The sequence below is a fragment of the Sabethes cyaneus genome, chromosome 1 (assembly GCF_943734655.1).
Source record: "Sabethes cyaneus chromosome 1, idSabCyanKW18_F2, whole genome shotgun sequence".
NCBI lineage: Eukaryota > Metazoa > Arthropoda > Insecta > Diptera > Culicidae > Sabethes > Sabethes cyaneus.
In genome coordinates, this window is record NC_071353.1 from 29,299,148 (window position 1) to 29,325,607 (window position 26,460).

At 40.0% G+C, this 26,460-nt stretch overlaps 1 protein-coding gene across 2 annotated transcripts in view; it reads left to right on the forward strand.

Moving 5' to 3' along the window:
* The window catches only part of LOC128732953 (sodium-coupled monocarboxylate transporter 1), a 75,933-nt gene that overhangs the window by 21,190 nt on the left and 28,283 nt on the right, over nucleotides 1-26,460 (forward strand). Inside the window, exon 1 of one of the 2 annotated variants that reach the window (XM_053826436.1) lies at nucleotides 21,602-21,811. The exons of the other annotated variant lie outside the window; for it this stretch is intronic. The gene's annotated coding sequence lies outside the window, so the exon portion shown is untranslated. Of the gene's footprint in view, nucleotides 1-21,601; nucleotides 21,812-26,460 lie in introns of those variants that run through there. 2 annotated transcript variants of the gene reach the window in all.

Sequence of the window (26,460 nt, forward strand, 5' to 3'; positions counted from 1 at the left end):
ATTGATTCCGCAAATACTTTTAAACGATTCATCTAGATTAGTCGTTCGACGATTCTGCATTATGTAAACTCAAAAAGGGAAAAATATTTTTTCCCTTCAGTTGTGAAGTTGATAAGCTGAAAAAAAACATTTATTTAACACCACAAGCGAACAGGTGGTGAGTCTGCAAGTTAAGTTGAGCAATTGAACCGTTTTAGAGTGTTCTTCTCGAACGCCACAAGAACGGTATTTGCCAACATAAGTTGCTGAACACGGCTTCTGTCTATGAAATATGATTTGGTTGAAGAAGGTTGGTCCTTTCTAGAGCTGGGAAGAGTTATTCGATATTGTTTTTATACTTTATTTGCTTACCTTATACCTTTTACCTTACCTTGCACGATTTTACAAAACTGAATCGATTAAGTATTTCACCATCAATTGCGTTTGTTATAAAGCGATTTAGTCATAAGGCTGGTTCGCGACAAAATTTGGACATCCCTAAACACACACAGTTTCGGAAATACATTAAGGGGACATGAACGACTAAAAATTTTGAAAAAATCATTATTTTTTTATTTCAGATTTTAATTCTTCACTATTTTCCGCTTATTTTGATACTAAATTTGTTATGATCCGACCACGGGAGGTAGCCGAAAAACGATCATACACATAAGCATTCCAGTGCGACGTGGAACAACTTCGGTGGAATAAAAAGCCGCTCCTGAAAAATCATGATTTTCAAACTTTATGTACCTTTTTCTCAGAAACTGCGCAACGTATTGAAACAAACTTTTTTTTGTTTTATTGGTAGTAGCTTGGCAAAGACTTTTATAACTTTTCAGTTTCGTAAACAAAACACAGCTTGAGAAAAACGAAAAAGAAGAAAAATAAATGCCTGAAAAAATAAAATTTTGTCTTCTTTTTCTTTTTTCTCTTGCTGTGTTTTGTTTACAAAACTGAAAAATTATAAAAGTCTTTGCCAAGCTACTACCAACAAAACAAAAAAAAGTTTGTTCCAATTAGAGATGCCAATACCGGGGGGTATTTTGAAAACCGGTTTTTCGGTATTGATAAATGCAATACCGGTAAAACCGGTAAAAAACCGGTAAAAGTTAACATTTGAAAACTGCATTTAAAAATTATATGATTTGAAGAGAATCTTTCCATAATCAATGGTAGTCAAATTTTTTAATTGAGCTAGTTCATTAAAATAATAATATTTAACAATGCGAAGAGCATTTACCATGTCATCTTTTAAACGAGAACAAATGTTAATGAAAATCTTCCGGAGGCAGAGAATCTTCATTCGGTGTCCACAGAGAAAGAAAGAATAATTCCTAGTGGTAAATTAGAACTGTGTCTAGGAAAACCCTTGTTCAAGAGTTTACTGAATACTGACATTTATGATAAATAAAAACTGAAAGTTCATTTGATTTGGTTCCTCTGCCTACTGGGTTTCTGAATTTATTCCATTGACTTTTAAAATAAAAAAACTTTCAACTTGAAGAATATTACAAAGTCATCCCGAATAGTGCGGATAATTATAAACCGAATAAATTTAAATATACGCGCTCTCTCTGAAATTCTACCGATACAGTAACTCGAACAGCAGTTGTGCGGTACCTGAAAGGTGTTCCGAGAGTAGTTTTAGAGTTCGCAGTTCGTAAAGTTTGCAATTTTTCCGGTACAGCAATTCGACAGCAGCAGACTGGTTCTAGCACTGCGACAAAATCTTCTTTCTTCATGAATTTCTCATCGCATATGTAAAGCTTCTCAGATCGGACAGAAACGATCGAAGCGATGATTGAAGCCCGCAGAATTTTCTCAGCCCTGCCAACAGGTTATTCTAACTAAACATAAAGTTATTTCTGTTCCAGTTTGTCCTAGCAACCGAAAGAATTTCTTTTCCGTGTTGTGTTCTGACATTTCTCTAGAGTTAACAGAGTATTTTCACCGAAGATTTTCTGAACAGCTTCACTGATATCGCACATTTCTTCTGTTACGCAATATTCTTAACTATTTGGCGCATACGAGCAAGAAATCGGACCTACTTTGCTCTTCGCAAAACGCTACGATCAAGAAGCATACGCTGCCGTACGAAGCAGGCAATGTACAAAACCCTTATTTAGCCGGTAGTTCTTTACGGACTTGAAGCTGTGACATCGCTCACGGTGGAAATACGCGCCCTTGTCGTGTTTGACCGGAAGATGTTACAGATGATATTTGGTGGAGTACAAACTGAAAGCAGAGAGTGGCAAAGGCGCATAAATCACGAACCAAAGGCATTGCTCGGGGAGATTCATCGTACAGCTGACGAAAGTTGGTAGGCTACGGTGGGATGGACACGTCGAAGATGCCGGAAGACAGTTCTCTTCAACGACCCCATCGGCACCAGGAACAGAGGGGCTCAACATGCAAAATAGCTCGATCAAATTTGCGACTTCTGAGACAAATGGGAAATTGGCGACGAGTAGCCCATGGAGTGGAACGAGTTGAATGGAGACGACTGCTTGAAAAACACGAGGCACTCTAGTTCTATGCTGGCAGCGGTGAGGTATTTCGGGATGTTCCCTTTGGAAGAACTACATAATTGAGTTATTATTTGTAGAAACTTCAATCATGAAATTAAGTTTACCCTATGCTTCAAAACTTTTACCAGCGATTCAGGCTTCTTGAGTTATTATTTGATCACGTAAAAAAATACCGAAAATACCGGTTTTCGATCGTGGAAAAACCGGTAATTCGGTATTGGAAAATAGCCCGGTAATACCGGTAAAACCGGTTTCGGTAAAACCGGTATAGCATCCCTAGTTCCAATACGTTGTGTAGTTTCTGAGAAAAAGGTACATAAAGTTTAAAAATCATGGTTTTTCAGGAGCGGCGTTTTATTCGGCCGAGGTTGTTCCACGCCGCACTGGAATGCTTATGTGTATGATCGTTTTTCGGCCACTTTCCGTGGTCGGATCATTACAAATTTAGTATCAAAATAAGCGGAAAAGATTGCAGAGTCAAAATCTGATACAAAAAAGTAATGATTTTTTCAAAATTTTTGGTCGTTTCTGTCCCCTTAACAATAAGTGAAATAATTTGCAGAGTGGTAGACGTATGTCTGTTCTTTCTGAAAATATAACACTTGTTTATATTACAAGCGCTCAGCGTAAAATGGCGTCGAAAGAAGAGCAGGTGTGTAAAGCAATTGTGTGCGGTCGCAATGAAAATCCGGATCTCTCGTTAAGAAAACTTACCAAAAAGCTTGGATTTCCTCCAATTACTGTTCACAGTGTTTTAAAATCGTTCGATACTCGGTTGACAACAGCTAAGAAGAAGGGAAGTGGAACAAAAACGGATCTGAGGAACTACCACACGGGGGGCTCCGTAGCCGCAAGGTTACCGAGTCTGCTTTGACAAGCGAGTGGTCGTGGGTTCGAATCTTAGTAGAATCAAGCCATTCGATGTCAAGTGACTTTAGCATGGGTTTATTCTCAGGCCCCTCCATATACCCTTCCTTCACGCTGAATTCTTTATATTTACCCACTGAAGCCTCCTGACAGTGCAAAAGTCCCTCCTATAGCTAAGTGTACTGGTCAGAGGTACGAATGAGTCCTCGCCAGGGACGGCTATAGTATGGGATAGTGCTGGTAGCGAGGAATAAGCGGGTTAAGTAGATCAAGCTTTGAAGGAAGGGTAAACCCCAATACACACAAGCACGCATATATTTAATAAGCATACCGCTCACTCAATAGCGATTATAGCAAAAAGAAATGCAGTGCAGGTCATACAGCAAACGCCCGGGCGATATTACAATAGATCAACTATACTGGTCGCAGTAATGAGTCCACACATGAAAAAAAACCACCACAAGGGTACGAAAGTAAAACAACTATTACGGAGGCGACCAGATCTTTCTGTACGTAGCATTGCTCGTAAAATAAAAATGTCGCCAACACTCGTGCACACTTCTAAGCAACGACAAGGCATGAGGTATTTCAAGGTGAGGACTGTGCCAAACCGTAATGATAAGCAAAATACGACGGCCAAAACACGCGCTCATAAGCTTTACCGCGAATATTTAACGAAGTTTCCATGCGTTATAATGGACGATGAAACGTATGTCCTAGAAGACTTTAAACAGCTCCCTGGTATATCTTTTTACACTGCCATGGAACGGAATGGCGCTGCAGAGCATTTTGGAACAAAGAAGAAAGCCAAGTTTTCCAAAAAATATTTAGTATGGCAGGCCATATGCAGCTGTGGTCGAGCAAGCAAAAGTTACATCAGTACGGGAACGGTTAACAAGGAAATATACCGTGAAGAATGCCTGCAGAAACGATTGTTACCGTTCCTACACAGCCATGATGTACCCTCGCTGTTTTGGTCTAATTTGGCATCCTGTCACTACGCAAAAGATGTTTTGAAATGGTATGATGCTAATGGAGTCCATATTGTACCAAAGGAGGCGAATCCACCTAATTGTCCAGAGTTACGCCCCATCGAGCGGTATTGGGCTTTGGTGAAGAGAGAGCTGTCCCAGCACAAACAACAAGCAACGACTATAGATAAATTTCGAAAATCTTGGACAAACGCAGCTAAATTGGTTGCAAACAAGTCTTCACTGACCCTCATGGGAAGGGTAAACTCCAAAGTTCGCCAATGTTTCATGCAGACCAAATAGGGTATGTTGCTACATCGTCGTAATTGCCTATTCCCGTCCTATCCAACACAAATTATCAAAAATATATGCATTTTTAATGACACACAAAAAGTGAGCTGAGATCTATTTAAATGCTTTTTATCATTAAAGAAGTCCTACCAGCCAAATTTCCTACGTTTTTTCGTGCGACGAAGAAGACAATGTCGACTAATCGTTTTAATTTCCGTCATTCATAAATGAAAATAGCTCACGCAAGGCATTGTCGTTATTCTACAGCCAGGAAAACTTGCCTGACCTGCAGAAATTTTATAGAATAACATTTGTCATGCCGTCCTACACAAATACATGCGCGATAGCTTCGTAAACATTGTTCTGATTTTTAGTTCGGACGATGAAAAATTATTTTGATGGACGGATTTTAAAACGGTACGACGAATTTTAGGAATAAAGTCAGTTGCGTAATTTCAATAACATGCTTTAATAGTCGCTTTTCAGTGATTTCAAAGTTCACGGATCGGAAGGTAAGTGTGTTTTAGTCAAATCAGCACAAGAACTTTTGTAGTATTCATTAAATCCACCAACAAATGATGAAAATTAGAATGGCTTTACTTATTACGACGGGTATTAGAAAAAAAACTAAGTAATGTTAATTTGTTTGATAATTATTAACGATACACGTGTAAATGAAATAAAATTGTTTCATGGATTAAACTTCTAGCAAATTTGTTTTATTGCAAAATTGAGGTGTCCAGATTTTGTCGCGAACAAGCCTTAGCACGTATTTCTGCGCGGGCCCCATTAATTTTGTTAACTCATGCTGATGTTGCTATAGGAGTAAATAGTCTTCTAATTAATTAGTTATTTAATAATGCATTAAACCAGTCTCCGCAAAGCATTCGGTATAAGGTAGGAGCATCTTGGTTTGCCAAAGATAAAACTCAATGTGACATGACTGAGAGTTATAGCAAACTCATAGGGTAACGGCACCGGAAATCGCCACTTTTTAGACAACAAGAAAAACGGGATTCATTGCCATACCCAAGTAACCATAAGCATTAATCCAAAACCGTATATTGGAAATAATTCTGCATCCCTAGTGCCAAACTTTTGTATATTAGCAATCTTAATGCTTATAAAACGTATATTAATATTGTTGCTGCATAGAAGCATTAACGTAAATCAGCATTAAAGAAAGCAATATATGCGCATATAACGTTACAATATAATGCATTTAGTCAATTGCATTAAAACGACCCGTAAGTGTTGATAAACGGCTTGTACTTGACTTCTTATTTTGCTATTATACGGGCACTATTTGTGCCCTCTTCCACCTGACGGTTGCCGTCTTTTTCTACCCTATTGGTAATGCAGGACAAGTATACCTATGATATGAGAGGGAATATCACCAAGATTTAAATACGACTAATTTCAACTCACGTCCGCTATGGTTTAGGTAGCAAAGGTGCAAGGAAAAGAATCAGGTTGCACTTCCGGTTCGAGCCCGTGTCTAGGTGGTAACATTATTCAGCATTTCAAAAAATGGTTCTGTTTATCCTGCTTTCCTTGAGATGCTTCCAAAAAAATCGCTTGTTTTTTAGTTTTTTAAATCGCGACCGAATCTATTTTTATTTTCCATAACAAGCAAACGATATGCCGTCGATACTTTTTCGATACGTCGATAATGAAGACAAAGTGATGTTTCGATTAAGCCACAAACAAACACTACTTAATAATGTTTATTGAATGCTTGTGGCGTAACATTTTAATAACCCGCTATTTCGCCTTTTTAGCATTATGTGAGTTCTACAGAAGTATATAAAGAAAAATAAGCTTTTAATCATAGTTCTGTATGCTTATACAATGTTGTCAAAGTACTAGTGTTTAGTGCTTACTGGTTACTTGGGTATAGTTCCATATCGATGAGCAGTGTTTAGTCAACGTTAAACTGAAACATTTTTGCCACGTTTTCAGTATGAAAATGAAGGCCAAATATTCGAAAAAATCGTTGAAAACGTAAAATTTGTGATACATGTTATCACACCAGCTTTCGACTTCCAAGATCCAGTTTTCGCCATACCTGGGATCTAGTTTTCTACGGAACTACCGTTGTGACACTCTTCTCTGGTACAGGCTCACGGCACAATTAACTAATCAAAGGACGTTGTTCTCCAATATAATAGGTTTTGCTGTTTTTTTTCTCGTTTTTCCTGTAAAATGGGTGATGACAGTTCTTATACTTCGTTTGTCAGCCACTATATATATTTTAATCTTTCTCCATTACGAATAACAACCGTACGAAGAGCAATGTGATGTCAATTGCGTTGCGTGCATTAAAAAGGCCCTACACTAAATGTGACGGGATCTTCCGGCCAACATCAGAGCGTACACTCAATACTAGAGCTAATTTTGATTCTAATTTTTCACTTGTTATGAATCGCGTAGTTTAACTTACAAGTTTGTCGATGACGATAATTTTATTTCTGATTCATCTGACCTACCGGTTAGCAGCCCTTATTGCAACCATAATTTCCCTACTTTCTTCGGTAGCTAAAGCCTAATTATTTATGTTCAACCTCGCCTAATGACAACAAAGCGATGTTAAGTTTCATTGCAACCAAACACAATCTTGCTATCGAATATAGAAGCATTATCAAAACTGTCAAACGGCGAGCTGGTTTTGAATGGTTTGATTAATCACTTTGCTATAGCAATGAATACAACCGCCTTCAACCGTGTAGCCGAAACCGCCATGACTCATTCGGTACATCGACACATGAAACCAGCTGTACTCATTTGGGGAAATTGCTTTCGGAGCTAGTGCACTAGAACAAGTGCCCGATAGTTACTAGAGTAAATTGATATTCACATCCGCCATTTAAAAAATACGGTTTGGGATAAATTGAAAATTGCCATTTTTCGATAATGAGTTTGATAATATTATTCTAGACTGTAAAAATTATACCCACAATAGGATGACTAATGGAGCTTGGTGTCACCCGAAAAAATGCCGATCAATTATCAAATGTATCACTTTTGTGTCAGAGCGGTTTCAATCATCGTTATTCAATACAGTATATGTTTAAACATATTTAATCTCCTTGTTCGTCGCTTGCTGTACATGATAACGGTGCGCCAAATATTTCTATCGTTTCGAAGGCTGAAAATAAGCTTTTCTTGGATCTGTTCAGATCTGCAGGTAACGGCCTAGGTTCTGCGCATATTAAAATGACTAATCATATGTTCAAATACGTAGGTATAGTTCCCACACAAACCCAGAGCGACACCAATATAGTCAGATAGTTTCAATATTTAGTTTGCAATCGATATTCATATGTGACATAGCAAGTTGTAGAAATGATCAATTATAAACGGTTACCTATCAAGAAAGTGTATGCAAAACTCAAATGTAAACAAACCCGTAATTTTTAACTTATATATTCAGATACATAATAACTTGAGCGAATTTAAAGCTGCCTTCAGCCTTAAAAAAATTATTGAAAAATTTCGCCAAACGGTTCACGACCCTAGAACCCGAATCTGAAACATTGTAATGATCAATAACCTCAAACTTGAACATGATACACAAAAAATACCACATCGCTTGACACTCAACTTATTATGATACTACTTTTACTAAATAACATGACCTTCCATGACAAATATTTTGCGCAATTTCATGCATCTAATATCGTCTGACTCATCCAATTACATCCAAATTGAAGCAAAAAAAAAAACGTATATCTTTTTGCGGACAAACGGGAATTTCACAGTTATATCTACCTGTACCAGTAGAGTGTTTTGCAATGTCATACATGTTTACTTGTTAAGGGTAAAGCAGGAATTATTTAACCTGGGCGACGAGTGTTTGCTAATAACGAGACAAAAACAACTTATTGAATTCACCTGAGGGCTAAATGGTTCCGTACTTCAGTGCATCAACCTGATTAGTAGAAGCAGGAAATTATTTTATTTTGAGAGCAAATGAAAAAATTATTGTACGATTTCCCCGGAGCTGTTAGCATGCGAGTGTATATAAGGTAATAAAATAGCACATATTTTTTGTATTTTAATTATACATCGTGGCTATCTTAAAAACCGCTCATAAACAATCGTCATACAGATTAGTTAGTAGGTACCAAAGACCTTGTATCAGTTGACCACTTTGTACTTTAACGATATTTTTAAAGTAATAATTTACTTAACTACTTTTATGACACAGTCCGAAGCATCGAGTTTATGTCAAATCCACAAATCCGCTATACGGTACTCGGTCTTTGGCTGATATTCTTCAATCTCTCCGAATACATGCTTCTCGAGCATTCTCGTCGGCAGCGCACATCCAACGTCCTTCCGGCATGCTCGCTACGTGGCCAACTCACGCCAACTGTAGTCTGCCGTGTTTTAATTGATTGACAACATACACACTGTTGTAGCACAGAGTATAACAGGTGAGGCTAGTACTGCACAAATGTCATATCGTCACTTGGTCGATGAGGCAAAATTCGAACATTTGCTTATGCGAAACGATCTTATACGCCTCACTCATACACTGTTAACTGGAAAAGCTATAAATAAGCGAAAATGTAGTTCATAAGTAGTACAATAAATGATCCGTTAGAGCGAATAAAGATCTGATTACAAGGATTCGATTAGTGGCCACAAACTCAGAGTTATTTAATTAAAGTTTGGCCCCGAATCCCGATCTGTTAGTGTGTTGGAGCACTCTTCTCGTTGGGCATTTTTCGCGGCTCAAGTGGTACGGTGAGCTAGTTTCATCCTGGTCTACAACACACATCTTTATACACATGGTACAACTCGTTATCTTCCAGTTGTCCTCGACGTAGGATGGTCCAACAAGTCACTCGTTGTATGTATTCGTTGTGTTCGACTGGCAGGAGCTATAAGACTCAATAGGATCACAGCATTAGCCCAGCAATTGTCTTGTGGTCTAACAGTTACACGGAAAAAAATTGATTCCAATGCCATGAATGGAATCATGAAATCATGAAATGCGAATTTCTGTCAAATCATGACTGAACTGCCATATCAGACAGCACAAAATCATGAACAATAGTTCATGATTTTGCGTTATGTTGTACTGCAAGAAGCAGTACAATGATATCATGACTATTATTCATGGTGTATTTTCATAAATCATAAGCTAGAAACCTGGAATCATGAGTCATTTTGCTCGTTTTGGAGATCAGTTTTCTATCTGTGTACTTGTGATGAATGCCGCTACTATAGTAGCGTGCTGAATGTCTTCGGTAAAGAAACTAAGAAATAACATTAGTACGAAGAATACAGAACTCAAAACTGGACATTCGTCAAATCTCTATAGACAGGTACTAGTCCATGGACGACGGTGACAAATGCTAATTTGTGTACGTGTCATCATTCTAACATCACTACCACGCTGATATCATTGGATGATATCGCACATCAACATCACATGCATACACTTTTTCAGATGATTGCGACCATAGTAACGTGGGCGACGGCGGTTTAGAGGTCAGGGAGGAAGCGACGGTTCCGAACGAGGAACTCATTGAGATCGCTAAATCCCTAAAGGTGAGCAAGGCCGGGACCAGACGGAATCCCGAATTTGGGCATTAAAGCGGCTTTTTAGAGGCTCCCGAATTATTCGGGGCAGTAATGAGTAGATGCCTGGAAGATGGCCACTTCTCGGACAGATGGAAGCGACAGTACCTGGTCCTATTGCCGAACCCGGGAAAACCTACGGGTCCCCTCGTCATATAGGCCGATCTGTCTACTCGATACTGCCGGCAAGGTGCTGGAGAGGGGTTCGTACACTTCGTACAGATTCGTACACTACACTGAGGGTACAAACGGTCCTTCAAGGAGCCAATTCGGCTTCCGAAAAGGCAAATCTACGATGGATACTATCTTGTCTGTCACTAAGACAGCCGAGATGGTAATCCAGCCCAAGAGAACAGGTATCCGTTATTGCGCAGTTGTCACGCTCGACGTGAGAAATGCGTTTGATAGCGCTAGCTGGGACTCCATAGCCAGCTCGCTTCGGAACGTCCAAGTGCTGGTGTAGCTGTACAAGATTCTGGAAAATTATTTCCAGAATCGTGTGCTATGCTACAACACAGAGGCGGGTCAGAAGTGCGTTCCAATCACCGCAGGGGTTCCGCAAGGTTCCATACTGGGCCCGGTGTTGTGCAACGTCATGTATGACAAGGTGTTGAGGCTAAAGTTCCCGGTAGAGGTGGTGAATGTCGGCTTTGAGGACGACATCACCTTGGAAGTCGACGGTGAATCTACCAGAGAGGTTGAGATGACGGCTGCCAACTCTATAAGCATTGTTGGAGATTCGATGCGCTCCAGGAAACTGGAGCTCGCGCGTCATACAACGGAAGTTATCGTGGTGAACAACCGCAAGTCGGTGCAGCAAGCAAATATCAGCGTCGGGGACTGCACTATTTCGTCAACGCGGTCCTTAAAACTCCTGGGAGTCATGGTCGACGACAAGCTGAAGTTCTGGAGCCACGTCGACTGTGCCTGCAAGAACACTTCCACAACTATTTCGGTATTGTCTCATATGATGTCTAATAGCTCTGCGGTATATGGCAGCAATCGAAGGGTATAAACCAATGTAGTCCAGTCCATACTTAGGTATGGCGGGCCGGTTTGGTCATCGGCGTTAGGTATCAAAAGCTACTTAGGTAAGCTGGAAAGTACCTATCGTCTCATGTACTTGAGAGTGGTGAGTGCGTATCGCACAGTTTAACATTACGCAATCTGCGTCTTAGCGGGTATGATGCCTATTGGCATCATCATCAGCGAGGACGTAGAGTGCTTCGACCAACGGAGAACTAGAGGCATACTGAGTACCACAAGATCGGCCTCGATGACCACATGGCAGCGGGCATGGTCTGATTCCACAAAGGGCTGGTGTACACACCGACTTATTCCGGAAGTATCCGGGTGGATCGACAGGCGCCACAATGAAAACAACTTCCACCTGACACAGATTCAGTCAGGGCATGGTTGTTTTAGACAGTATCTGCACAAGTTTGGGCATGCGTAGTCCTGAATACGTGGATGTAGAGGAAACTGTAGAACATGTTTTCTTTATATTCCCTCGTTTCGTGGGCGCGAGAAGCAACATGATGGCAGTGAGCGGACAGGACACTACTCCGGTTAACTTAGTCCAAAGGATGTGTTCTAGCTCAGACGTCTGGGAACGGTCAATGCAGCTGCTACCCAAATTGTACTTGAGCCGCAAAACCGCTGGAGAGCCGACCAACGGCGAGTAAACAGCATTATTACCATAGTCCAGCAGTTATCTAAGAGGGTGCGTTAAGCACAATAGCCCCTCCCTGAAGTAATACCGATAAGGTGGTGCCAGGGGGGATTGAGGTTGGAAACTCGAGAAGGGTTTTAGTGGGTCTGGATCCTCACGCCCCATTAGGGGGGTCGGGATACCCAACCCCACACCCTGAGTTGTTTTCTCAGGTGTCTGGTAGTACCGTATCTTCTCTGGTGCTTAGTAGATTTCTCTATTCGTAAAAAAAAGATGGTTGCGACCGCTAACACATTTTAGCAGTAGTAACACTGTGGAGATAAGAGATGGCGTAAGATATCGTCCTTTGTTGTGTACATGCGAGCCATCTACTATGCCCTGTCTTGAGTTCTTTAGTCTTCGAGTAGTACAAACTGTGAGGCTAATTACATTCAAACTTTTACTGAAAATCAATTATTATGGATAGTTATGGAAGTAGCCTCGGATACTAATATGCCAGTACGTCGCGTACCTGTAGGCAACATATAAAACCCACAACAACTCCTATCTCTACCTCCTCGTGGTACCAACCAGAATACGAGAAAATACTGTAGAAAATTACCCGCTGAGTATTTTCTCTTGAAAATGTGCTTAGAAGTAGTTTAGAGTGTATTGTTTACACTGAATCTTTATCGCTGTCAGTTTTTCGAAAATTGGAAAAATGGCGTCACCCGAGAAGCAACGTCGCGAATTGATATTGCGCAAGCACCTTGAAAATCCTCAACGCTCTCATCATGGCATCGGAAAACATCTCGGAATCGTGCAGTCAATGGTGAGTCGTGTGATTAATCGATACTAACAAACTCTAACAGACTAACAGACCATCGAACGAAAGGAGAAATACGGTCAGAATGAATGTTCCAATAGTGTTCAGGATCACAAACGTGTCGTCAAAGCGGAATCCCAATGCTTCGGTCAGAGATGTGACTAAAAAGTTGAATCTGTCCAAGTCTTTCGTTCAGAGCGCCAAGGACCGGTAGGGACTACACTGCCCATAAATGCATAACAGTCCCATCTGACTTTTCACCACTTTTGAGATAAACCTGGAAATCATCTTTAAATTAACTGTTCTTTCAATATTTCAAACTAAAAAGTTATGTTTGTTCCCAAGATGTTGAAAAAAATATCAAACTATGTCAGTCCCATATTACAAATAAACGCATAACAGTCACAGTAGTGAAAATATATCAATAAGTATCTGTTTTTTGGAAATATCTGGACCGATTCGACTGCAGCAACTACTAAACGGAAGATTTCATGGCCTAGAAGAACACTATTGAGGAGAATTTGGATCGGATGTACGATTCCGAAGTTACAGTGGGAACAAGCTCCGGAATATATGGGACTTGAACATGGAAGCACCTTGAATTACAACAAACCCATCATGTGACATCTATAAATACACGGCAAATCTAGACTATTGGTAGTCCTATAAAGTGTTCAAGACGACATTGGCCACATCTAAACATGTCCGTGAATGTTCCAGATACCTCTACGGGGATCAGTTTCTGAATTTAACTAAAATGCAACATGTGACTTCTCTAAGTCCGTACTCGAAATTGCAAAACTAGTTTGAAATAGTTCATTTGTTGTCACATATAGTGTCCAGAATCACATTGGTCATACTCGGACACGTTATGGGACCTCACTGTAAATTCAAGATAACAAATTACAATAAAAAGGAGAAAATGGCATGAAGAGATTTGAGTCTAAAAGGACATTTTGAACAATTGAATTGAACGAGCACGTGAATTATCAAAACAACACGTGGTCTTGAAAGTACTGCCGAGCCACCGACAACGCAAGGATCAAGGCACTATGGGGGATTTCCATACAAGCAGGCGGACAAAAATATTTTCGAATTCTTTTTAGGTTTTTTTTTTATGTTTTCCTAGTTTGTATGATTAAAATATGTTCTTAGAGTACATTTGCAAACATTTGACGAACATATTTTGACAAGGGTTTGACTTTTTACCTTCGTCGTATGCGAAAAATCATATATTAGGATTTTGTAAAATCGCCGTTTTATGATCAATTACCAACCGATTTTCAATCTGTTTTTTGCATTAAGACTGTAAATCCTGTCTTCAAATGTATAAATGTTTTTTTTTTTATATTGGACAAGATGGCGGTCATAAAATGTTAAAAGTCCCTTATTCCTTAAAATTTCAAAATCGGCCTTTCGGCTCAATTCTTTTTTTCCCAGTGGCCAAACTCAACAAAATTTGGTTTTAAGTTGAAACTCATCAAAAAATCATAAAAGGAACCCAGAACAGAAGAAAAATTGCCGCACGGTAGAAGACCTGACTTTTTAGCAAAGCCCAAAGGCCGAGTGTCATTCACTGTTTAACTCAGGTCGATGAGATCGACAAATGTCTGGTTGTATGTATGTATGTATGTATGAATTTATATATACACGTATGAGTTTCTATATATGCGTTTGAGTAATCAATTGTCTACCAACGTTTCCTCGGAGATGGCGCAATCAAATGTCACACAATATATTTCATTTGCAAAATACTTTCGTCCCATATAAACTTTGTAAGATTTACCGAAATTGGTCCATAAGTTCAACAGATCTAGAAGATAGATCTTAAAATAGGCCATAGGTCTAAGAACTCAGCGCACTTAATTGGGTTGGAATTTTAAATTTACGAAGACGTTTCTTCGATGAACTTAGCAGGAGGGGCGCATGTTTTCTTCATAGTTCCAATAATGTCGTAAGTAGGAAATCTAGATGGTGACTCCCTCTGAATTATTTCATATTGAAATTTGCTTAACCCAGTTTCTAAATACGATTACACTAAATGCTTCTTCTGTTGACATCATTTCACGTTGATCACGTTATCTGAGCGCGCGCGTTGGCGTGTGTGTGTGTGTGTGTGTGTGTGTGTGTGTGTGTGTGTGTGTGTGTGTGTGTGTGTGTGTGTGTGTGTGTGTGTGTGTGTGTGTGTGTGTGTGTGTGTGTGTGTGTGTGTGTGTGTGTGTGTGTGTGTGTGTGTGTGTGTGTGTGTGTGTGTGTGTGTGTGTGTGTGTGTGTGTGTGTGTGTGTGTGTGTGTGTGTGTGTGTGTGTGTGTGTGTGTGTGTGTGTGTGTGTGTGTGTGTGTGTGTGTGTGTGTGTGTGTGTGTGTGTGTGTGTGTGTGTGTGTGTGTGTGTGTGTGTGTGTGTGTGTGTGTGTGTGTGTGTGTGTGTGTGTGTGTGTGTGTGTGTGTGTGTGTGTGTGTGTGTGTGTGTGTGTGTGTGTGTGTGTGTGTGTGTGTGTGTGTGTGTGTGTGTGTGTGTGTGTGTGTGTGTGTGTGTGTGTGTGTGTGTGTGTGTGTGTGTGTGTGTGTGTGTGTGTGTGTGTGTGTGTGTGTGTGTGTGTGTGTGTGTGTGTGTGTGTGTGTGTGTGTGTGTGTGTGTGTGTGTGTGTGTGTGTGTGTGTGTGTGTGTGTGTGTGTGTGTGTGTGTGTGTGTGTGTTACTCGCTGGAAATATATTTAGTCTTGAAATCTCCCATAGTGACTAGAAATTTTCAAAACACTATATTTCGCAGAGTGGCGCATGGTGGCACGTAATTCTTTCATAATTTGGTAGTATATACCTGAGACTGTACACAGAATGTGGAATTGACCTGGAGATATCTGGAGAAAAAAAGTTATCGTCTAACAAAGCAGAAAATTCTTTTATTTTTACATGTTTTTCTTCTTCTCATTCTTTTTATGATTATTATTTTTACTCTAGCTGTCTAAACCATTTGTTTTTCGGAAAGCTCAATTCATTGCCTTTCTAATGATGTATAATATATAAGATTTAACTTTGAAAATAGTGTTCAAAAATTAATTTGAAACCAAACGTGTTTAATTGGCAAAAAGCATATATGTCATATCGTTTTTCAACTTTGACAGCCTCTATCTCAGAAACGAAATCGTATAGAGACTTGCTATTTGGGATTATTCTTAATTGAAGTGTTTACTATCAATAGAAAATTTCATTAAAAGGATTAGTGAAAGTCAGTTTTCTGATTTTTGTCCGCCTCATATCTCATAGTGTGCTGTGGCTGTGACTTGTGACTGTTATGCGTTTATTCTTGCTTATTCAAGCACAAATAAACGCATATCAGTAACTTCGGCAGTTTTTCTAAATTTTGGAACAAATTTTAGGTCACTTGTGAACCAATTGCTTGTAAAAGTATTCTGTTATGTACATTCAACTGATTTTATGACGATTTGGACGATTTGTTTCCAAAATCGATTCAATATTAAAGAAAAATTGTCGTGGCTTCAACAGCGTTTTTCGTAGTTGCACGTTTTTGCAGATGTGACTGTCTTCCATTTATGGGCAGTACATACGTACAAAGTGTAGAAGGCTCCTCCTGCTCCTGGTGCAGAATTTCCTAGTCGGCAGCAGGCCGCTCCTCGGTCAACCTGTCGCATGCGAGCCTTGCTGAACATATAGTTCAGCATGAAGCCTTACTTGATAGTCAGGTTAGCAAACAGTGGGTCTATCTCTAGCACCAGTTCAACGGTGTTCCCTGCCACACTGCCTCTGCTACGAAGTACCCGCCACGTTTGTGTAGAGAAACCGTCGTTTTGATTTTGGAGCAGACGGAGAATCGTCTCGCTCGGGGTATCCACACTGCTCGAGAAATACCCCATGAACACAAGGGGCCTTGGAAGAACCTTCATGATGTATGTTCGTAACAGCGCTTCATTCCACGGCTTGAGGGTTGGTACCTGCGGAGTTCCATCTACTAGCCGCTGGGAAATCACCCGACACACAAGAGCTCAAACGACTTACCTCGGTGATGGTCTGCGAAAGAAAGACGACGATGCACGAAGGATAGGATCCTTGTTTGTCAACCAACCTTACGAGTACGTTGGTATGCATACTCGTAAACCTGTCAATTGGTGCCTTACATGCATTGTATATTAAACAAAGGTAACTTATTCAATTGAATTCGATCTAACAACTAAGGTATGTTCACAACAGGCTGTCATACGCGTGCCCCACAGCACCGTCGTCTCCAGCCAGCTTACTGTCTCCATGTCGGCACAAACGAGGAGCAGGTAGCCGATCTTGAGCTGGCAGCTCTTGAACTTTGGCCGTAAGGCTGGAAAATTGTGTTCCGCAATGCAGTTTAGGGTTTCGTTACAAAGCTGATCCGCGGTAAATTTAGCGGATGGATACTCACTTGACGTGATTGCGATGCTGGAGGCATCTCACTATATGAAACCCTTGTTTGAGGTTTGGGTGCCGACTACTCTTTATTTTTACGCACTCTAGGTCGCTTAATGCTTAGACCTTTTGCGCTGGTATTTGGCGACACAGTCTCCGTCGACCATTGCCGCTTGCTCTGCTCGAGAGGTTGCGTTCGCTAGTCGACAGAGTGAAGGGCCAGTTTTCAGGCCTTTTCTTGTGTGTATCCCTTGTTGAGATACCGCTTGTGCCGCCTTTTCTTCGCACTGAAGAGTCGCTTGAGAGTAATACGAGATGACGCGTCGTCTCGTACTCCATCATCGTCTGCTCGCGTCTCCTGGTCGGGCAGATTATCCATACGGCTCACCACACTTCCTTTTGGCGAACTCAGGATAAGCGAGACTGAAGGTCCTCCGTACAGCGAGTCACTGTCGAGGTTGAAAATTTTCTTCAACTCTTCCTCCTTCGTTAGACTAATCCGTAGAAGTTCTTGGTACACCACGAGACACCCCGGTTCTGAACTGCTAGAAGAAGAAGATGATGTCCATAATTCCACGTAGCAAACATAAGAAACGATGACAAACAAGGTACAACAGTTCCCCGAATAACACGGTTTCGAATAAGAACGTTTCCAATAAGGACGGTCTCGAGTGATTCCATTAACGCGGTCGAACGTCCTTATTGGAGTCTATGTAGCATATGGGAATTGACTTAATTGGTTCCAACATGGAATAACTCGTGATCCTGGCCGTATAGAAGGTTGGTGTCTTCGACAGAGTTGTTTAGTACATCAACGAGTTTTCATTGGATTAGAGTATTGTGGAATTGTCTCACTACGTGGCGCTTGTGTATATGTAACACTCTTATACAGGCTATATCTTGCGCTTCTGACTACTTAGGAAGTTGCGGTCTTCGGGAAGGTAGCTCAAATGACTGCCACCTTCAAGATGGCATGAAAAATAGCGCAGAACTGACTCACTACGTAGCGCTATCGTACATGTGATATGCTTAGACAGGCCGTATCTTGCGCTGCTGACTATCTAGAAGGTTGCAGTCTTCCGGAAGGTTACTCAAATGACTGATACCTTCAAGGTGGTATGGAAAATAGCGCACTCGCGGCGCGTATATGTAGTATTCTTATACAGGGTGTGTCTTGCGATGCTGAATGCTCGACGCTCAATTTTTATTATCTTGCAACATTTACTGCCTGCAATTGATTCAAGTAATCGACATTTTCCAGGATACCTTCCAGAATTGGCTGCGTTAGTGTGAGATTAGATTAGATTAGACTAGCAATATTTACTGCTTTCAAAAAAATCTATCGTGCTAATCCACCAACTATTAATACTTCTTCCTAAAGGGCCAGTGAAATCCCACCAACTCACTTATTTAATTAGTCTCAGTCACGTTAACACATTTCCAACTACTTTCTAAACATTCTTAATGATTCATGAACAACTATATTTTAATTTTTATCACTATTTTTTTCAATCGAAACTTGCAACAACTTAACAGGCATTTATGTCACACAGCATTAATAATGTGAAGTCAACGGCATACGTAATGTTACTTTTAGTAATTCAGTTTTCTCGTATTGCGATATATTTTTCATGTCCGTTGCAAGTTAAATGCGAGGAGTGAAAAAATTCTAAGGAATTTCATCGACTGCCAATTGCATTTTATAGAGAATTTTTGTAAGCGACCAGCATTGTGTTAAATAACGAGCAAAATATTAGCTAATTTTCCAACTAGTTAAATAACCACTGTCACTTAAACAACCTTACCGAAGAAAGCAACTTCTTGTACATGACCAAAATCATGAATTATGGCAAACACCAAAAAATCACAAATACACTAGCGCCGTCCGTTGGAGTCAGTTCTGCGCTATTTTCCATACCATCTTGAAGGTGATAGTCATTTGAGTAATCTTCCCGAAGACCGCAACCTTCTAGATAGTCAGCAGCGCAAGATACAGCCTGTCCAAGCATAGCACATATACACTAGCGTCACGTAGTGAGGCAGTTCTGCGCTACTTTTCTTGCCGTCATGAAGGTGGCAATCATGTGAGCAATCTTCCCGCCTCAACTTTCTAGATAGTCAGCAGCGCAAGATACAGCCTATACAAAAATATTACATATACGCTAGCGCCACGTAGTGAGATAATTCCGAAATGCTACAATCCAACGAAAACGCCCTTGATCTGCTGAACAACTTTGTCGAAGACACCAACGTTCTATAAGGTGAAGGTCACGAGTTATTCCATGTTGGAACTAATTAAGTCAATTCCCATACGCTACGTAGATTCCATTAACACGGTTTCCATTAACGCGGTGCCTATTAGCGTCCATATTGGGGGGATTATTGTATTACAATGTTCAACCGAGAATCAGTGAACTAAATAAATGCCATGGCCTTACAAAAACTTGGAATAAACATTAACAGCTCTCTGGATCTGAACTTATTCTTAAAAATAAATTTAATTTGCATGTTTTTAACGTAGAACTACGTTTTGTTTTCTATATTAGGGTGCACAGAAGTACGAAACATGAACATGTAACGAAAAGTGGTTAGGTTTTGCACGCTTCTCAAGCAGTCGTTTTTCAATAGATTATAGAGATATTTTGCATCAATCAGTCAAAGATTTTTCTATTCAGTGATTGATATGGAGAATATAATGAAAATTTATCGAGATACTATTGAAATAAGCATAAATATCGGGCACTGTCAAGAATGGACGCTTCAGCCGATCACATGTAAGTAGGATTTTGCTATCCAGGCCTGAAAAGACAATCTAAAACACCTGCGATTTCGATTACTTCGATTCTAGAAAACAGGGACATGATCTTTTCATTTCAACCGGTTACATATTATTTAGGGTATGTTGCTGCTTCGTCGTAATTGCCTATTCCCGTCCTATCCAACACAAATTATTAAAAATATCTGTATTTTTATGACACACAATGCAAAACTAGTTATTCCCTAATATTTTAGTTTGTTGTCTATCATACGCGATCAATCAAAGTGAGCTGAGATCTATTTAAACGCTTTTTATCATTAAAGAAGTCCTACCAGCCAAGCTTTCTACGTTTTTTCGCGCGACGAAGAAGAAAATGTCTACTAATCGTTTTGATTTCCGTCATTCGTAAATGAAAATAACTCACGCAAGGCATTGTCGTTATTCTACAGCCAGGAAAACTTGCCTGACCTGCAGAAATTTTGTAGAATAACATTTGCCATGCCGTCCTACACAAATACACGCGCGTTAGTTCGGACGATGAAAAACTCTGACGAACGAATTTTAAAACGGTACGACGAATTTAAGAAATGAGGTCAGTTGCGTAATTTCAATAATATGCTTCAATAATCGCTTTTCAGTGATTTTAAAGTTCACGGATCGGACGGTAAGTGTGTTTTAGTGAAATCAGCACAAGAACTTTTGGAGTAATCATTAAATCCATTCAACAAATGATGAAAATTAGAATGGCTTTACTTACTACAACGGGAATTAGAAATAAACCCCAATTTCAATCAAACCTAGAAAGAGTTAATGTCCGGAAAGTATACAAATTTGTAAAATTCCCCTTCCCCTTGTAAATGTCCCGTTCGATCGAAAAATTATGCGTTTAATGACAAATATTTCATGTTTCGAACAAGTTGTTTAAGCCAATAAACGTATATCGTTTGTCAACTGATGTGGATTTTCCAGATAGTTATATAACTATCCCGATAGTTACTTGATGCTACAAGTCTCGCAAAAATCTTTAAAGTGCGATATAATCGCCAATCACGAAAGAATGTGAGATTGTGACTTGGTGGTTTAAGTCTTTATGGAACCAAAAATTTTAAGAAATTGTTGTGTAACGTGAAATACATTTTTTTCAAAAAATGTTACTGGTAACTGGTGTTGATGCTGATTTTTAGTGGACCATTTTAAAACTTGTTCGACTTTTTCTACTAACTTTGAATATTTGTAGCCGAAACTATTTGTCCATTAATTAAATTTTTATTCAAGAATTGTCACCAATTTTCCTCGTACTTTTGACTTTACACGTTCGGTTTTCAGTTTGGAATCAACCATTTAAACAACCGTTCAGCAACGGTACCGTTAGGAGAACCCTTCCGATAATAATCGCCAATCGGATACTCTTCTCGCTGATAAGAGCCGAGAGGTAAATCTCGTGCCGTAACCAATCCGCGGGCTCGTTTATGTGTAAGGGGTGGAGGTTCATTTCTTCCGCTCTAGCATGAATGAATACGCGTGTACGTGAATGAGTACACATTCGCCGGGCGCAAGCGGCAGCGGAGCGGGTGGTGCCCGAATGCGCGAGCCTTACTTGCGGCGGGATATGAATGTTTATGTAGGTATATAAAAGACTGGTTTCTTCTGAGCTGGGATGGATTGATTGATGAAAAGTTCGAGTTTGGATCCTTGGCTGGAACCGATTCGGAGCCATTCTGCTGCGGCTAGCCGTGAACGTCGGTAGTTTCTATACAACACTTGCGTGCGCTAGTCACGAGAGGTGTCTTCGGTTGCCCGGTTTGATCAAGTGTCTTGGAAACTTTACTAACAAATCGTAGCTGGTGGTGTTTTTGTTTACTCAAGTGATTTGAAGGAGCCGACAAAATTTGGAAGAGAAAAGTTTGCGTTGAAGTGTTTTCTTGGAGAATTTCATCTTAGTGAGCAATCAAGGTGCGTATGAACGGTGCTCAAAGTGCTTAGCTTCGCTTATTGAGTGTTAATTTTTCTTAAATGATTAACTTCAAGTTCCTTGAAGGCTTGTATAGCTGATATAGCAAGGTTTATCAACAAGTTGTGTTCATTATTTTTCGAGAGTTCAAGGATAAAATCAGATAAGTGCAGTAAAACGTTAGTAAGATATACGTAGAAACTGTCTTTTATTCAAGTGGACTACATTACAAAAGATTTTGAAACAAATTTTAAGAATAACAAGTAGACTGCTTTAAGTCTGTTTGGAGGAAGTCTATGTCGGCTACAAAAATTTCCATTTCTAATTTCTAAATTCATTACAATCAGTAATAAAACAGGTTTGATTTTTATTTCATATATTAATTTCAATTCAATTTAAAAAGTTTGTCGATGTATTGGGACAATTCAAAGTGATTAAAAAGTTCTGGTGCTGGTTTCAAATCACAATGCAATCGATTTTGTTTGAGTGCAACGTTTCTAAAAAATTTAAATTTCATCCTGACTTTTAAACAATTTTTATAGTTTTGAAGCATATGGCCACCAAATAAAATCGCTCATATGAGTATGACTAGAATTTGAAATTAACACGAGAAAAATTGAAGTACATCAATCAATGACGAATTTAGATATTCTCTTAAAATTCAATGTCATAAAGAAATAGAAAACATGACATGCGCATTTAAAAATATACTTTGGCCCGAACTATAACTTTGATCAAACTTTTACTAGATACATAAAAATTTGGATGTTCTTAAGATATGTACCTAAAAAGCTCCTTAAAAAATAAATTGAGTATGAATTTCAAGGCTGCTGGTTCTAATATGGAATTGTCGCAGATTTCTCTACTGTTTCGATTTTATATTTGAACCTGATTAACAAAAAAAATTAGATTACTATAACCATCATCATGGTTGAAAATCTCTAAAACCATATTCGGATATCGATGATAATTAAGAATGATGTCGTGCGCTTTCATACTTGCTCTGGTTCACCTTTCCTAGTAGTAAGGTATCTCATCAAGATGAAGTTTGTGTTACGTGCAGCCCTAACCAAACGATATATGATAGCGATACTGACCAGCAGGATGAAGTGACCCTCCTTTACCAGTTTTGTTAATTTATAATTTCGTTTCAGTATATGTATAACTGATCCATTTCCAAATAGCATATTTTCATCCGTGTGGGGAAGTAAACTCTGTGAAGGTCTACGCGCTACAATGCAAAATCATGACCGTAAATCCGAGTACTTAATCCGATCGGCACTTTTTATCGCATATTACCATGTTGATTTGAAATTTTCCATATGCACTGTAAATTAAATTCAGTGGCACCACCCACTTTTACCGAATTGAAAAGGCTCCGCTAAGTTTAATTTTATTTGATGGCCAACAAAAACGTCATCACTACTCAGTCGTACAGCAACCGGCGGCGTGTGCGCGACACTTTTTTGGTGAGTGAACTACCGCGATTGTTACATTTTGTTTTTTTTTCCTTTGTTGCTGTGTCACAATCTGCTTCATCACAAAAACTTACAAACGCCGGGCCACTAATTGGACACTATCAATAAATCGCCACTACCTGGAAAACAAACCTATTCGTTCGGAATTATGCAACAGGAAATATTAGCGAGAAGATACTTACTTACCGCTGACGAACGAATTCAGATAATCGCTGCTGCCACCAGCCACCTGCCATATCCCGTTCATTGGAAATAATTTTCCATTTCACCCGTCACGGCACGGGGGGAATCACAGCTGTTTGGTGCTGTTCGCACAATCCACCTGACAATATGTTCTAGTTCTGATACAATACGATAAATTGAAGTATGCAATGTCAGATCGGAACGATGACTCAGTGCGAGTCTAAGTGAAATTGTGTTGACACAGTACCAAAAAATGTGATTCTAAATATAGTTCACCGCAGGATAAAATTTCCGTAAAATTTAAAATATTGTTAACAGTTATATGCAATGACCATTTACAATTTTCGAAAATGGTGGAAAGACCCAACTTATTTGGTGCACAGTGATAGCGATGAGTGATTGTTACAGAGTATGCAATTGAGTTGCAAGTTAGACGGAATGTCTGAGTGGGTAGCAATAAGCAACCTAAACAGACTCATTCCGAAAATCAGCCTACATTTATGAGAGCTGGAGACTAGTACAAAAAAATTACTTAATGCAGTCTAGTGAAGTGCAACTGGAATTCTTTGACATCACGGAACTATCGACGTTTAAACGTTCGCAGTTTAATAAAGTAATCAAATAATAAGTCATCGCCTATTTGAGGCGAATTCCAGGTAAGCTGTCGCGTTACTCTAATTGGTTGAGCAAACGTTGAGTAAGCGTAGGGTTGAACTAATGTAGAAAACTTCATGGCATAGGTTTATTATTGACTGACACAGCATTATGACGGCTTTTTATATACAACACTATTGCGTCTTTTAGGCCAGCAGGGGCCTAACAACTATAATATCTATAATAACTATAAAATGATTTTTGTTAAACTGTTTTCTTTTAGCAGACCCAAATTAAACACGGTATGTGAGTAGGATCAGCTTTAGCTGTAATTTTAATCATCTTTTAGTATTAATAATTGTTTTAGGTATAAGTAACTTACAATTTTACAGTTTTTCCTTCGTAATTCTTTAGGTAATACAATTTTACAATTTTAGGTTAGATAGGTTCTGTAATAATTTTATTTAGTTTTAGTTTATAGATTTTAGTAGTTTTTAACAATAAATTTACCTACGGTAGATCCAAAAGATTTTAATATTTTCCACCTTTTACCTCTAGACTTTTAACTAATTTACTAATTTAGATTAAGTATAAAACGAGAACGGAAAATTACTTCTTGCACCGCATGAAATTGAATTTTGCTTCATCACTATCAGTGACGTTTTCTTTTCTTTCTCTTCGTTATCGACTCTCGTGAAATGAGCCCGGAATTATCGCATACTGGTTGCCGAGGGGTACTCGACGTCACATTCCCCCGCCTGTAAACCATTTAGTTGCTCTGCTTCCGGTTTACCCACTTCAACGACGTCTAGTATCGCCAGCTTCACGACCGGTCTACGGATGACTCCATTAGTTGTCTTCACCCAAGCTTGTCGCACTCGTCCATCCTTTCCGTGAATGACCTTGACTACTCTTCCTCTAGTCCACTGGTTTCGTACTGCACCATCTACGATCAGAACCAGACTTCCTTCCGCTATCTCCTTCACATCTTCGAACCACTTCGATCTCCTCGATATCACTGGCAGGTACTCCTGTATCCATCGCTTCCATACTCCATCCGACAAATGTTTAGCAAGCTTCCATCCGCTGTTCAACGTTGTACGGTAATCCGTAGGTAGTACTGGAACTTGTTTAACCCCGTCTGAACATCCGAAGATGAAATGATTAGGAGTCAAAGCTTCTTGATCCGCCGATTCTATCGGGATGTATGTCAATGGTCTTGTGTTTACCATCGCCTCCGCTTCGACAATTACCGTCTCCAGAACCTCGTCATCCGGCCGCCGTTGTGCATCTAATATGGTCCCAATTGCTGTCTTCACTGAGCGGACCATTCTTTCCCACGCGCCGCCCATGTGTGGTGCGCCAGGTGGAATAAACGACCAACGAGTTGTAGTGTTTGTAAAGGTCGAGGCCAAGTAGTCATTACGATTCTCTATTTCGCGTTTCAGCTGGTTATTCGCCCCGTGAAAATTTGTCCCGTTGTCACTGAATATCTCCGCCGGCGCTCCTCGTCGTGACACAAACCTCCTTATCGCCATAACACAAGATTCCTTTGACAGGCTGTGCACGACTTCCAGATGCACTGCTCGGATAGTCAAGCAAGTGAACAGAGCTATCCACCTCTTGACGTTGCTTCGACCAACCTTCACTAGCACTGGACCAAAGTAGTCGACACCTACGTATGTGAAGGGTCGTACATAGGGAGTCAGTCGGACCTTCGGCAGCGGAGCCATGGGGGGCGAATACGGACAAGCACGATGAACTATGCACCAGACGCAGCTTTCCGCCACCTTTGTAATCAGTGATCTCAATTTTGCAATCTCGTAATGTTGTCTCATTTGATTCACAACTGTTTCGCGATTACAGTGCCGAAAACGGCGGTGAAAATAATCAACTAGGAGGAACGTAATTCGATGCTTACGGGGTAAAATTACCGGGTACTTGGTTTGGTACGGTATCCACTCTGCGTTACTCAGTCGATTGCGTTTGCGGATCAATCCGTCTTTGTCCATGAAGGGCCACAATTTGTAGATTGCGCTGCCCTTGGGAAGAGTTGCATGGCGATCATCCGGCTCTCCGGTTGTCGCTTCAAGGATAGTCATTTCCGATGCAAACACCTCCTTTTGTGCTTGTTTCCACAAGGATAGTTCAGCCATCACCAACTCGTTCTGTGTCAAACAACCATGAATCGGCTTTTCTTCCCGCTGCGAAACTCTAACATTGTGGATGAACCTGTGCACATAAGCCATAGTCCTGTGAAGCCTCTCCCATCTACTAAATCTATCCGCATCGATCAGTGGGTCCGATATATTATGATGTAGGTTGCAAACAATCAGCTCTTCTTCAGTGGGGGCAATCGGTGCGTTCTTGCCTGGCCATAATTCTTCTGGTTGCTT